Source organism: Ranitomeya imitator, chromosome 4, assembly GCF_032444005.1.
Source record: "Ranitomeya imitator isolate aRanImi1 chromosome 4, aRanImi1.pri, whole genome shotgun sequence".
Lineage (NCBI taxonomy): Eukaryota > Metazoa > Chordata > Amphibia > Anura > Dendrobatidae > Ranitomeya > Ranitomeya imitator.
Genome location: NC_091285.1, coordinates 522,366,994 through 522,376,038, shown reverse-complemented (window position 1 = coordinate 522,376,038; position 9,045 = coordinate 522,366,994).

Sequence of the window (9,045 nt, the reverse complement as noted above, 5' to 3'; positions counted from 1 at the left end):
ATTTACTTGTTTCTTGCATTTCAAAATTTGCATATCTTTTGCTAACATGCATTGTTGTTCTTCTTCCCAGTCCAGGAGTACTGGATTTAACCAGGGGGGGAGTGCAGCGCCCCAGAGACCTGGTCGTTGCAGTAACGTCGCTCTGCCACTAAAGGGAGTGATGGTATGTCTGATGGCACTAAAGGAGTTCATCTGACCAGGTATCACAAGCACACACTACACTTCACACTCCGGCCACTAGGGGTAGCAAAAGGTTCTATTTATTAGGCCACTCCTCACACTGGTAAAACTAGGGGTTGGATAGGAAGTTAGACAGAAGCTGACTGGGTTTTGTCCAGGCAACATCCCGTGGCAGGGGGTGTTGCGGGGGAAGATTCAGGGGGATCCCTGTCAGGCGTGGGAACCTGGCAGGTACCTAGCGACAAGAACAGAACGAAAGGAACCGCGCCTGCACTACCTTGCGGCGGTATCCTTAGAAAGGACACGAAGCGAAGGATATTGTGGACAGTGAGAAAGGAGATCAAGCACAAAGGAGAGCCAGTAGGAGTCGTGCCCGGAGAACGGCAACATCCTACTGAGGCGCGTAGCCGGTGCCCGGAACACCGAGGAAGTAACTGACTTTATGCCTTACTTAAAATACCGCAGGACAGTTAATTATAGGTTGGCTGTCTACCTTACATCACCTAAGCAGACATAGAGGGCAACGCGTGGAGAGGGGCGTCTCTAGGGTTCCGGAAGAGCTCCGAGCCTACCCGTCAAACGGGTGCGTCCTAGCCATAACAAACCTGGGGGACGGAGAATAGAAAGAACTGGAATGAACGAGAATAGAAGTTGTGAGGACTATCCCGAATGCTCAGCAGGGAAGCACTACAACACACAGGCGCTAGCGGTAGGCAACGATTTCCACCTGCAAAGGGAACTCTGGATGTGCCTTCAGACTGGCCGGTCTCAGACAGCCCTGTTAACTGTGCTCTGGATTGAGGAACCTGAAGTCACCAGTAAAGAGGTAAAGAGACTGCAACCCTGTGTCCTCGTTATTGTCTGCACCTCACACCATCACCATCCACCTTACTGGGAAGCCCTGGGGACATACTTCAACTGTGGGAAGGTTTACCATCTAGCTGCCATCACATCACCCCAGTGGGCCCCAAGCAGTGTCGGTCACCCTGACCGAATACCACGGGTGGCGTCACGAAACCTTGACAGACTTGTATCACCTGTATTGGACGCCCCTTAGCAGGGTCACGGACCGTGTCCAGCCACCGTGACATCCCCAGAACTGAGTCAGAGAGGACCGGTACCGAGTAAACCGCGGCCCTGCGTCTGGGGGCGCTTCAGTTACGCTCCAGGAAGACATCCAGGCCTCTCTTGAACTCATCTGAGTTCGCCATCACCACCTCCTCAGGCAAGGAATTCCAGATTCTCACTGCCCTAACAGTAAAGAATCCTCTTCTATATTTGTGGAAAAACCTTCTCTCCTCCAGACGTAGAGAATGCCCCCTTGTGACCGTCACCTTCCTTGGTATAAACAGATCCTCGGAGAGATATTTGTATTGTGTATTGTACTTTTACATGATTATTAGATCGCCCCTCAGTCTTTTTTCTAGACTAAATAGTCCTAATTTTGCTAATCTCTCTGGGTATTGTAGCTCCCACATCCCCTCTATTAATTTTTTTTGCACTCCTTTGTACTCGCTTTAGTTCCATTATATCCTTCCTGAGCTCCGGTTCCCAAAACTGTACACAGTGCTCCATTTGTGGTCTAACTAGGAATTTGTACAGAGGCAGTATAATGCTCTCATCCTGTGTATCCAGACCTGTTTTAATGCACCCCATGATCATGATCCTGTTTGCCTTGGCAGCTGCTGCCTTGTACTGGCTGCTCCAGGTAAGTTTATCATTAACTAGGATCCCCAAGTCCTTCTCCATGTCCAGTGGTTTCCCGTTCAGTGTGTAATGGTGATATTTATTCCTTCTTCCAATGTGTATAACCTTACATTTATCATTGTTAAACTGCATCTGCCACCTCTGGGCCCAAGTTTCCAACTTATCCAGATCCATCTGTAGCAGAATACTATCTTCTCTTGTACTGCTTGCTTACATAGTTTTGTATAATCTGCAAATATCGATATTTTACTGTGCAAACCTTCTACCAGATCATTAATAAATATGTTGATAATTATATTGATGAGAAAAGGTCCCACTACCATTATACACAGGAGATCTGTATATAGTACACAGTGTATATTGCCAGTGTTCACATAATACGGTGATCAAGGGTGACATACACAGGAGCTCTGTATAGTGTCAGTGTACAGGTAATACAGAGGTTACCAGTGACATTATACACAGAAGCTCTGTATATAGTGTCAGTGCACAAGAAGGTATGGAAAGATATCCAGCTTCGGAAATAAAATAAAAAATCTTTATTTATATATGGCTTAAAATGAAAAAACAAACCTGTTGGACAATTATACCGGTAATACCGGAGGAAGAGTGCCTGAAACAACTGGATGCGTTTCGAACATGTGGAGTGTTGTTGAACTTCAGCTACTGGAGGAGTAAACTCTATAAGACATATATCCATTACTAATCATATAGTTGTATGGTAAATAAAGACACAGCCAGAATAAAGTCTTTTATTAGAAATAAAACAAAAGACACTTTTCCATTTTTATTTAAAAATAACAAACACAGTTATACTCGCCTAACGCCTATTCCGTCGAAGCCCTCGTTCTCCTGTAGTACAGCAAAAATAAAAAGCAACCATATCCCTCACCTGTCCGACGTTGTGTCCCACGCTGCAATCCATGTCTAGGAGATAATTAGTCTTCAACCTGGATGGCGCCAAATTGCGACTGTCCAGACTGAGAACCACTGGTGAATGAGCGTGAGCGGCAGTGACGTCATAGCAGTTACCTCCGGTCACTGAGGCTTTGTTCCCTCCTGGGCTGAGCTGTGGTGAGATCTGGTGAGATCCCCACTAGCACAGTGAGTGCAAAGGTGACATTGTGAACTTTATTCTGAGAGCTTTAACATTTTTGTTTTTCCACTGATGGAGCTGTATGGCTTTTTTTTTTGCTGGACAATTTGACGTTTTCAGCTGTACCATGTGTATTTGTATCCGTCTTTTTGATAGCATGTTATTCCACTTTTTGTTGGGCGTTATAATGATAAAGCAATGTTTTTTATTTCTTTTTTGGTGTTCACTAAAGAGACAGTTTTTATAGTTCAGGTCATTGCAGATGCGTCTATACCAAATATGTGCACTTTTATTCTTTCTATATACAACTCTGGCAAAAATTAAGAGACCACTGCAAAATGTTCAGTTTGTCTTGTTTTGGAGATTGGGCTGCCCATGACAGAGTTTTGATGTGGTGGTCTCTTAATTTTTGCCAGAGTTGTATTTTTTTTATTCAAACATTTACTTAGGGATAGAATATACCGTATATTATCAAATATATGCTGACATGAGTATAAGACGAGGTACCTAATTTTGCCACAAAAAACTGGGAAAACTTATTGACCCGAGTATTAGCCCAGGGTGAGAAATACAGTAGCTACTGATAAATTTCAAAAATAGATACCAATAAAAGTAAAATTAATTGAGACATCAGTACATTAAATGTTTTTGAATATTTATTTAAAAGAAAAACCTTAACCACATTCAAGAAGTTTATTAACCCTTCAGGTGCCTCACAGGAATTTTTGGAATGTTTAAAAAAAAATTAACATTTAACTTTTTTTCACAAAAAAATTACTTCAGATCTCATTTGCTTTAATTTACCAAGGGTAACAGGAGAAATTGGACCCCAAAAGTTGTTGTACAATTTGTCCTGAGTACGCCGATACCCCATTTGTGGGAGTAAACCACTGTTTTGGCGCATGGCAGAGCTCAAAGGGAAGGAGCGCCATTTGACTTTTCAATGCAAAATTGGCTGGAATTAAAATAGGATGCCATATTGCATTTGGAGAGCTCCTGATGTGCCTAAACAGTGGAAACCCCACACAAGTGACACCATTTTGGAAAGTAGACCCCCTAAAGAATTTATCTAGGTGTGTGGTGAGCAATTTCCCCCCCCCCCCAAGTGCTTTATAGAAGTTTATAATGTAGAGCCGTAAAAATAAAAAATCATATTTTTTTCACAAAAATGATCTTTTTGCCTCCAATTTTTAATTTTTAGAAGGGTAACAGGAGAAATAGGACCCCAAAATTTGTTGAGCAATTTGTCCTGAGTATGCTGATACCCCATATGTGGGGGTAAACCACTGTTTTGGTGCATGGCAGAGCTCTGAAGGGAAGGAGCGCTGTTTGTCTTTTCATTACAAAATTGTCTGGAATTGAGATAGGACGCCATGTCGCATTTGGAGAGCCGCTGATGTGCCTAAAAAGTGGAAACCCCCACAAGTAACACCATTTTGGAAAATAGACCCTTTAAGGAACTTGTCTAGATGTGTTGCGAGAACTTTGAACCCCCAAGTGTTTCAATAAAGTTTAAAAAGTAGAGCCGTAAAAATAAAAAAATCTTTTGCTTCCCACAAAAATGAAATTTTAGCCCCGAAATTTATATTTTCCCAAGGGTAACAGGAGAAATTGGACCCCAAAAGTTGTCCAATTTCTGAGTATGCTGATACTCCATATGTGGGGTAAACCACTGTTTGGGTGCACGGCAGAGCTCGGAAGCGAAGCAGCACCATTTAACTTTTTCAACACAGAATTGGCTGGAATTGAGATAAAATGCCATGTCTCATTTGGAGAGCCCCTGATGTGCCTAAACAGTGGAAATCTCCCAATTCTAACTCCAACCCTAACCACCCTAACTTGAACACAACCTTAACCCTAATCCCAACCCTAACCATAACCCTAACCACACCCCTAACCTGAACACGCCCCTAACCCTAATCTCAACCCTAACCACAACACTAACTGCAACACACCCCTAAACCCAACACACCCCTAACCCTAATCCCAACCCTAACCATAATCCAAACCACACCCCTAACCCTGATACACCCCTAACCCTAATCCCAACCATAAACATAATCCAAACCCTAACACCATCTCTAGCCCCAACCCTAACCCTAACTTTAGCCCCAACCCTAAGTTAAGTCCTAACCCTAATGGGAAATGGAAATAAATACATTTTTTTTATTATTATTTTTCCCTAATTAAGGGGATGATAAAGGGGGGGTTTGATTTACTATTTATAGCGGGTTTTTGTTTGGCACTAAAAGTCGCTTTTTATTGCAAAAAAATAGTTTTTCCATTACCACATTTTGAGAGCTATAATTTTTCCATATTTTGGTCCACAGAGTCATGTGAGGTCTTGTTTTTTGCAGAACGAGTTGATGTTTTAATTGGTATTATTTTCAGGCACATGACATTTTTTGATCACTTTTATTAGGATTTTTGGGAGGCAGAATGAACAAAAACCTGCATGAATTTCTTTAGGTGGGGCATTTATACTGTTCCGCATGTGGTAAAATTGATGAAGCAGTTTTATTCTTCGGGTTAGTACGATTACAGCGATGTTTTGGCGCTTTTATACAAAAAAAAAGTATTTTATATAAAAAATAATTATTTTTGCAGCGCTATAGTCTGAGGGCTATAATTTTTTTTATTTTTTGCTGAAGACACTGTATGGTGGCTTGTTTTTTACGGGACAAGATGATGTTTTCAGCGGTACCATGTTTAGTTATATCCATCTTTTTCATTGCGTGTTATTCCACTTTCTGTTCAGCAGTATGATGATAAAGCATTGTTTTTGCCTCATTTTTTATTTATTTCTTTTACGGTGTTCACTGAAGGGGTTAACTAGTGGGACAGTTTTATAGGTCTGGTCTTTACGAACATTGCGATACTAAATATGTGTACTTTTATTGTTTTTTTTTTACATAAAGAAATATATTTTTTGGAAAAATATATATATTTTTTCTTTATTTAGGAAATTTAAAAAAATATATTTTTATACATGTTAATTTTTTTTTAAACGTTTTTACATTGTCCCAGGGTGGGATATCACTGTATAAAGTCAGATTGCTGATCTGACACTTTGCAGAGCACTGTACAGGCAGTCTAATCTCCTGCTCTCAGCAGGAACTGACAAACCACCTCCCTGCATGACCCAGAAGGACCCCGCGGCCATCTTGGAGGAGACCCTCGGAACAATGCGATCACATTGCGTTGTTCTGAGGGTTTCAGGGAAGCTTCCCTATGCCACCGGAACACTGCGATCTTGTTTGAATGCAGTGTTTCGGGGGTTAAAGTGCTGGGAGCGGTCCGTGACTGCTCCTGGCACATAGTCCCAGGTGTCAGCTGTGATAATCAGCTGACACCTGGCCGCGATCAGTCACGCTCCCACCGCGAGCTCGGCTGATCGCGTATGACGTACTGTCTCGTCGATGGTCATACGGGCCTAGGTCACCTCAATGGCATAGTACGTCGGATGTCGGAAAGGGGTTAAACAAGCACCGTAAGTGGAATAAAGTTCAGCAAAAGCAATATGGTAACAGCAATAACTTTAAAACTAAAAAAAACCTTAGCTCAATCAGCAACCAAGGTACATAAAACACAAGAGTTAAAATCCTTCAAATTCACTGGATTCCTCATCTGTATGTCCAAATAGATCTTCAACTTCAGCTGGTAAGAAGTTATCAGCATAGACATTGTCATCATCACTGAATTTGTCATCACCGTCACTGCTGTCATTCTCACACAAAACGCTGTCTTTACTGCCATCCATAGCATTACTAATGCCACACTTCTTGAAGGCCCGTTGCACCATATCCTCTGGAATCTCTTCCCATCCATCACAAACCCACTTTGCTATTAATTCTTCATCAGATTTCCAAGTTTTGTCAGATGGGCTTGACCAGATGACATCCATCCATGCCATATCCTTCGCATACGGTCTTTGAAAGGTTTATTTAAGCACACATCTAGGGGCTGCAATAAAGATGTAAATCCACCTGGAATACCCGCCAAAGTAACTTGAGAAGACTTTGCCAATTTTTTTATGTCATCAGATGTGTGGGCTCTGAACATATCCCAAACTAGCAATGATGGTTTTTTCTTTAAGGTTGCTCCTGGTCGTCCATTCTAAATTTCTTCCAGCCATTTTTTTGTTCCGTCTTCATCCATGCAGCCTTTAATATGCGCGCACTCTAATTCGTGGTGGGAATTTGACATTTTTAGGCAAGGTCCTTCTTTTAAAATAATGACAGGCCCCAGTTTAGTTCCATTAGCCAAACATGAAAGAACGACTGTGAAATTTTTTTTTAAATTTCCTGTGGTTCTGAGTAAAATAATTTTTTTCTCCCATATTTGCCCAGTTCTGTTGCTTGGACGATCAAAAGTCATAGGTGTTTCATCCATATTTCCAATATCTCCCAGGTCATAGTTATGGATCCTTCTTTGTTTTATGATTAATGAATGGAATGACATCAGTTTTTCATCAAGGTCTTTTGGCAACTTCTGTGAAATCTTTGTTCTTTGACGCAAATATAGACCAAATCTATTCATGAAGCGGGTACATCATCCTGCTAATGCAACTAAATTTTCAATGCCAGGTGCTTTCAGTTTGTCTTCTTTAGCCATTTGAAGGTCACGTAAGCAAATTCCCATGCGTGTTACGCAGTAACCATTTTGACGACACTCCATAACCCATTTATCCAATTCTGTCTCTAGAGCCTCGTATGACATCTTTAAACCACGTCAAGCTTTTTTTGCCTTTGGAATCTTTTCCAAGTCCGCTTTCATTTTCCGCCACTCCCTCACTTGTTTTTCGTTAACACAAAATTTTCTACTTGCAATACTGTTATTGCTTTTTTCTGCTCTTGACACAACCTTAAGTCTGAAACCAGCTTCGTATGGCCTGCGTTTTTGTTTTGGTCCAGGATTAGAAGTATTGAGATCCATTTCTAACGGTGTCGGGGTCGTCACGACAATACCCTTCATCCACCAGTCATTCCAAATCAGATTAGGAGCATGTTGGTACCGGATAAGAATGAGTCAGACACAATGCTGGTTCAAACTCATTGCACGCTCGTGTGTAACGTCACAGCAACTGAACTGTTTATTTCATATACATAACATTATATAGTCCATTGGGGGAAGGTGTGCAGAGGGCGGGGTTAGGCGGGGTTTAAGCAATGTATCTAGTATTCAGTCCCTCTGATTGGCTATGACATCATCTGATGAATCTTCCTTTGTCCACATCTTGTTAAGTTTCCATTTCTCCAGAAACGATACTTTAGCTTCAGAAACGAAAGTAGATTCTTGGCAAGTACAAAAACTAAGGCAAAAGTGAACACTGGCAGCCATCTTAAATACAGTTAAATTTGCATTTAGCAAGCAAAGGGGAAAAACTTATTGTTTCACAGCATAAGAGTATATAAAAGTACAAAAGAGTATAAAAACGTATATTTTTACCTTGACAATCCCCCCTAAACACTAAGTTTTTCCCTAAAAAGAAAGATCCTTTGAGACTGTCCATGTGATGGGGAAAGGGGAGGTGGATTTCTTCATCCAGACACCTCAGAAGCTCTCCCCTTGTGAGAGGCCTCCAGGCAGCTGAACCCTTCACTAGCTTCACATGGAGTTCTCCCGCTGTCCCTAAACTAAATCTCTTTGCATCATCTGAGAGTAAAGGGTTTTGTCTAACATCTTGAGGGGGCGTACTTAGAGATTTCCCCTGGATCAGTGCCATTGTACTCTAGTGGGTCTACTTCTTGGTTGGGGAAGGTGCCAGTCGGAGTTGCCTCAGTGATAACCTTTTTATGCAGGGGAATAACACAACAGAGGATTATTGATCCAACTACAAGAAGGGCAATCAGTACTAGACAAGCTTGTTGGAGGAATCCTTTGAGCCCACCCAACCAACTGGAAAAGAAAGATGTGTCTACTCCTGCATTAGTTTTTAATTCTGCTGCTAACCCATTTATCTTCTTAAGGGCTATCATGGTCTTTCCATTTACCCCAGAGTTCTGAGGGATATAGGTACAACATTCCTCTCCCACCATCCCACAGACTCCTCCTTTCTCAGC